The sequence below is a fragment of the Falco naumanni genome, chromosome 5 (genome assembly GCF_017639655.2).
Source record: "Falco naumanni isolate bFalNau1 chromosome 5, bFalNau1.pat, whole genome shotgun sequence".
Classification (NCBI taxonomy): Eukaryota; Metazoa; Chordata; class Aves; order Falconiformes; family Falconidae; genus Falco; species Falco naumanni.
The window spans coordinates 17957914-17964481 of NC_054058.1; the positions used below are offsets into that span (position 1 = coordinate 17957914).

The 6568-nt window shown below is 38.6% G+C and overlaps 1 protein-coding gene across 8 annotated transcripts in view; it reads right to left on the reverse strand.

The window, feature by feature from the left end:
* The window catches only part of ABCC9 (ATP binding cassette subfamily C member 9), a 73952-nt gene extending 67875 nt beyond the window's left edge, over window positions 1–6077 (reverse strand). For 7 of the 8 annotated variants that reach the window (XM_040596062.1, XM_040596066.1, XM_040596065.1 and 4 more), the window contains exons 1-2: window positions 5900–6077; window positions 4482–4562 (exon numbers count right to left, since the gene is read on the reverse strand). The gene's annotated coding sequence lies outside the window, so the exon portion shown is untranslated. The remainder of the gene's footprint in view (window positions 1–4481; window positions 4563–5899) is intronic. The other variant, XM_040596061.1, reaches the window with a different exon arrangement.
* Between the last annotated feature and the right edge of the window lie 491 nt (window positions 6078–6568).

Here is a 6568-nt window from a genome sequence, read left to right on the forward strand (position 1 = left end):
TCCAGTGTAGCTTTTGGCTTCTGCTCAAAAATAAATCTGGGAGAAAGGATTAAAACCATGTCCAAAAGAAGCTAAGGGAACTGTTGTTTTTCTTCCACTTTTCTGGAAGGGAAATGGAACATAGGCAGCAGATGTTCCTGTGGAAGAAAGGATTATTAACTGCATGGAGGCTGTTACCTGTTAGCTAGGACCTACCATCAGTTTGTAAAGGTTTCTTATTACACCTCAAACAATATTCCCTAAAAGCTCTCAGGGAAGCTGCATCTTTCAAGAATCACACCTGAATGTTCACAAGAATCTGTGCTGTGCCTAGTTCTGTGATGGAGTATGTCCAATAACACTCTTCAAATGAACTGTGCTTTGCATGTTGGCAGGACTGAGGAAAAAATCTAGTCCTATCAAAAAAAAAAAAGAAAGTCCTATCATTAATTACCCATTAATTAAATAAATAATTTTAAAAAAATCATTACGTAAAATAAATTAATAATAAAAAATAAAATGAAAAAAAATGAAATAAAGACAGTACCCATCGTACTGATGATAATTTTCAAGACTAGGTACAGGTAGTGTATTCACAAGACTTTTGTTACAGGTTCATTTAAAAAAAGAAGTAGAATTTAATTGTCTTCTCTTAACATGAGAGAGAAAATCAAAGAGCCTAATTTGGTTAGTTTGTAAAAAAAAAAACCTACCAGAAAATCAAAAAGATTGCATTTCCAATGAAATGAGATAGCGTAATTGACAATAAATTCCCATGTTTTTAAGTCAGAAAACACTTCATCATTAATCAGCACACCCAGTGACCATCTTCATTAAACCTTCACAGGCTTAAAATCTACCAAAACATTCTTCTCAGTGTCACGATGCTGTGCTGACCCAATGCAGCTTATGATTTGGCTTCATAAAATGCTCACCAGGTACAACTTCTCTTTTTGGCAGCACTCACTTCAGGACACACATCTAGTACAGTACAGTACCGTACAGTACAGTGATCCTTCCTTCTTCCCTCCCTTCCTTTCTTCCATCCACTTGTCCATCACCACTGTGCTGGAAACAAACTGAGTGCAAGCGGAGGACTCATGTTCTGCACCTGTTGATGTTGCCAACTTCCACAGATGATTTCTGGTGTTTACACAGACAGGCTGCTAGTAGCTCTTTGTATCAGCGTGGCATATCAAAATACACTGCAGTACATTAGAGCTCTAAGAAATTATTTTATCTCCCGTGTGCCTCACAGGGAGTGAGAAACCACTCCATCATTCCCTTCCTATCCATTCCTGGCGGAGAAGGCAGATCCGGTATACCCTCCAGTTTTGCCTGTGTGACTCAAACCACTGGACCTTGGTTTTTTGGAAAATTTACATAGGAGGCTCTGGAAATGCACTGATGCACAGGTCCATCACCCCAGGCATAAAGCATGGCATGTAGTTTCTACTTCTTTGCTCAAGTTTCACGGATAGGGGAAATATATTGGATGAAATTTTACTGACATGTAAGGGAGGATGCTTTGCATTTACCATCAATGCAAGTGAGACTCCCATTTCATACGAAGCTGAAATTAGTCATTACTTTCTGCTGCATCAGGGTGTGCCTCCAGAAGCCCATTTTCATTGGCTTCAAGGTTTAACAAGCTGTGCTCATTTCCAGAGAAGGTCAGAAAGAAAAGCCCCTAAGGCAGAAGAACAAATCCCTGATTTCTCTGGACAGTATGCGGTGTTTTACAACAAAGCTTGCACAGCTCCACCAAAGTTAACAGGAGTTGGACCATGACAGGTTTCCAAATGCAATGGTTCATCCAAGGGACAGTGTAACCTTCAGTCTTCTTCAGAGGAAAATTTGATTAATATAAAGGCAAGTTTCCTCATGCCCACGCTCAGATCTCATGCTTGCAAAGTTCAGATCAACAGATTCTTAAGAATCTTAACAAATTAACATTCTTAACAGATGTGTTGATCTAGATACAGATCGACACATTCTTAAGGTTGCAAACAGTGCCAGTAGCATGTTCAAAAACTTCAGACTAATTTGAGAGTCTAAATTGCATTTTCAAACAGTATTTCAGTATTGGGAGTTAAGGCTAAAGAGATCTCTAAGAATTCTAAAAGAATTGAAGAGTTTTAAAAGGCCTCCACTATACTGACTTCTACTGAATCCCACTTTTGAAAACTTTTACTCAAAAAGATGAGCCTGTAGATAAAGACAGTTTGGAAGATCTTGACTGCCAATAAGCAATGAAAGGCAGAGTGAAAAGGCACTATTCCTTCCTCTTCTGTAAAACCGTCAGATTTCATTTTACGAAATGAAAATGTGAAATGGAAGAACAATACATTTAGAAAAAAAACCATGAAGAATTGCAGTTGTGCTTGCTGTTGTAACTTGTCAAAAACTGCAGCTGGAGAGGAAGATGGAGCACTTTGATGGCTGATCACTGACCAGATTTGCTTCCCTTAATAATGATTAAGCTATTCTTCCTTTGGCTTTAGCTCTTCTAGGGAGCCATTCCTGGGCTTCAGTCAGAACTAGATATGTGCAGAGGTGAACAAAGGTATCTTGCCTATGTGAGGAAGTGCTGTTTGTTTCGCTCGGCGCTGAGCACTGTGCAAGTACGTAACTAAATACACCAAAGACTTTTTGTATTTTTCCCAAGCACCAGTTGTTGATCATTGCCAAATACAGAATGCTGACCACTCCAAACAGTCTAACCCCGCAATGAATAGCCATGCTGAAGATCTGTGAATTAGCCCTAAGCAAGTCAGAATACAGAGCTAACTGAAAATTGCATTAAGATAATACAACTAGAAGATAAGAAGCCCTGCTCACACCAAGCTTGACACTGGTGCTGAGTTGTTGCAGTTGCCATACTTCAATTTTGAAGTTAGCTCCTGCAGGACTATCCTAAGGACCCGTGAGCCATAGGGCCTAACAGCAGAGAAATGTCCACTAGTTTCTTAGCAAATTCGTATCTATGGGTCCCAAAGGAAGGGACAGTCACTGGGAAGCAAGGGTCTCTTCTTCTCAGATGGATTGCCAATGCCTCTTCTCTAAGTTCATGTTCAGGTTGGAGACTTTGGAGCTGAAGGCTTCATTACAGGCAGATGGCTTTGTCTAGCTAACAGCAATGGCTGCAATAAATGGGAGCAGTCCGACTGCCACATTGAAACAACAAAATGCATAACCCAAACATGAATATTCATGAGAGAACAGATGAAAGGGTACCAACTGGTTTTGAAATTTGTTGGTCATCTGAAGTTATCGACCACTATTTTTTATCAGGTAGTACCAGCCTTTCAAAATAACTCTGAGATCCTCATATACTCATTTAAGAAGACAGTGTTATTCATAGTCGTTACAAACAGTGGATGTCACAGACATAATTTCCCTTTCTGTTGAATATAATAGGCCACCAGATTATGCTAGGGTGATTATACCAAAGTGACTACATCACAATATTTTTGCTTCACTATGAATTATAGCAGGAATGTTATACTTTATAATAATGTTATGAAGCATACTAGATTTAACCTATCATTTCAGGTTAAATTTCCCCCATTGCAAGGGAAATGCAGTGATGTGGTAAACATCATCTGATAACAAGCATGCGCTGAGGGTACCGGCACCTCAATAGGGATGCCAAGTACCAGGTAAAACTGCTTTCTTTGAATGCTTGTAAGCTGGAAGGCCTTTGTCTTTCCAATTTATTCACAAATTGCTCACTTTAACTTCAGTCTTTACAAACTCTAAAACTGGTCAGAAATTTTCAGAGGTGGTTTTTCTTTCTGCTTTGGAAAATGGCCTTTGTGGAGCTGTCAGCTACAAGCTGAAGCCACAAGCAAAACTTCATAGAGGAGGGGAATGGAAAGAATAATCAGGAGGACGAGCCCATGATGGTGCCAGTGGAAGGCAAGTTTCAGCTCTCCTTTACATCATTTGGTAATCTGATTCCCTGTTGGTTTACTTTTATGAGGATGTGAACTATCTGAATTGCAGTTCACCCTGCAATGAAATAGCTAAAAAAACTTGTGTTCTTTAAGGATTTAAATTTTCATGATAAAATCCCTATCACCGGCAAGTTGAGACTTTCTGGTTCTGGGCTAAGGTGTGCAGACATAGTCATAATACAATAAGCAGAAAACAATGCAAAAGAGTCAGGAATAAATATTCACTGTGAAGAAGAAAAAACCAGGATAAAGTTGTCAACATGACTATGATGTGCCATTGAACCTAAACACTTACAAACCTCATTTTAACAAGCATAAATGGGGATTCTCAGGGCACTAAGCCAGTTCCTGAGATATATTTTTCCATAAGCAATTATGAAGAAGAAAATGGGAAAATGGTAAATAATTTAAGTTTCCATAAAAATTGTAAGAACATCCTCACCGAGTGCAGAACTGTAAGAATTCTAGTTAAAGACATTTTAATTACCTCAGGGTCTTTTAAAGTGGACTTAAAAGTCTTCATATTCAAGAGTTTCACCTTACCTGGATTATCAGTCCATTCGGCATGCTCTGCAAGACACTTATGACTATAAAGAAGAGTATAAATACACTCCTCAGGTGGACCTTGTTTTAAGGAAATAAGAATATTTTGAAAAATATTTATTTCAGTAGTTCTGTTGCCTATATATATATATATATATGTAAAAATATAAATTAATAGCTGCACTTCCTAATTAAAATATCAGCTAACAGAGCATAATCAGGTCTCAGTTCTATTTTTTTGTCTTACATATAATATGCATTATATGCCCATATATGCGTATATATGTGTATATATATACATATAGATATGTGTATGCATACAGATGCAGGATGGAGAAAGTACTCAAGAGTTTTACAAAAGTAGTCAGTTCTTATCTTCTGAATAATTAAGTCATTACAAACGTAAGAATTTTTCTTTCTTTTGAATTTCACAGATGAAATTTTAATTAAGAACAAACTATAAATTATAGGTTTGGATAAGCACAATGGACGGCCTAACTGAGTTTTGCTGCAGATTTTAGGTTAGTTGTCTGCATCTTTTTCCTTTCTAGGCATAAACCAACTAGTTTGTTCTTCTTGTCTACTTAAAAGCACTGGACCTATCGCAATCAATGTGATCTATAGCCTATGCATTGTTTGCAAAGAGTTCTGCTAAGGTAATGGCAAAATGTGCTGCCCCTTTAAAATCTATTTTTTAAAAAAACATCCTGTACAAAATATCATTTCCCTTTTTATTTCTATTTAAGCTGTGACCACCTCTTCTATATAGACTGCACTTCCTTGCTAAGCACTGTCTCAGTTACCTTGGGCCTTAAGGTGATGAATTACCTCTAATAAATGTCAGCATTTGCATCGCTAACTGCCATATACCAGCAGCCTGACCCGAATGTTATTGAAGTCAGTGCAAAGAATCTCATTGACTTTGGTAGGTTTTTGGATCAGGCTCCAAACACAAAAAAAATCACAACAGCAGTGGCACTAAACAGGCTATTGGCACTGAAAAACATTTCACACAAACATCTGCAGTGGTCTCAACACATCTAATACATTGCTTTTTTTCTTTTTTGGTAAGCTTCTTAACACAATGCGATTTCCAACATCAGCGTGCTACACTGCCTGCTGTAAAACCTTCAACTTCACATGCCAAGACAGGACAGTTTAAAAAAAGAAACGTAACCCTGTGAACAGCAGCAAAGAAAACATCAGCAGGAGGAGACGGTAAAGGCTGAGAATGCCTGCGAATGGCAAAGGAAAAGGAAAAAAGAGATTGGAGTTGTAACCCCAGGAAAGAACGAGGAGCAGCCCTGTCCCACAGATATAAAGGGAAGGAGGAGGAGGTGGTTAGTGGGAGATAATGGGGGAGGGTCATCGCATGCCCCGTTTGGTTGCTGAATGTTAGATCAAACTCTGTAGCTTACCTTTGTAAACACAAAAACAAAATACCAACCCAAATTGTCACTCGGTTGTGCTATGTGATCAATATCATCCCGATGGTAGGATTTTCCTCCACTTAGTGAAGCCGCTCCAAGCCCTGGAGTGGATTATTTTTAGGCTGGTGATGGGAAGATCAGCTGCTGCCTCCTATCGAGTTTCCAAAGTGCACAAACTCTTCTTGCCTTTCTCATACACTGAAGGGGGCAGGAAACTGGGAAGAGACAGGCAAGCAAAAAGCACCAATTTTTCGCCTCCTGAAGCTACAGTCCCCTGGGATTTCTTCTGCTTGCTTTTATTTTCATTTTCCCCCCACTGGAATAGTAAGATTTCAAGAGGCTGCATTGCAGCACATGGACTATTAGCAGGCAGTTATTCTGCAGTAATTGATTCAGACAAGGTAGTCTAAATCTTGGCAGGCTTGTGGAGATTCAGCTTTTCATTTCTTTTCAAATAATTATGGACAATTTGAATTTGACAACATAATTTTGCACGTCTTCCATCATCTTGAGCAGAAGAGAAAAGAGAAGTCTACTCAGATATTTTACTTTACCCTAGATCCTTCCAGACACTTTTGCTTAAAATACAGCCCAAATCCCACTTTTTGATCACACAGATCTGTTTCGAGACAGATTTTCTAAAACTTGAAACAAATT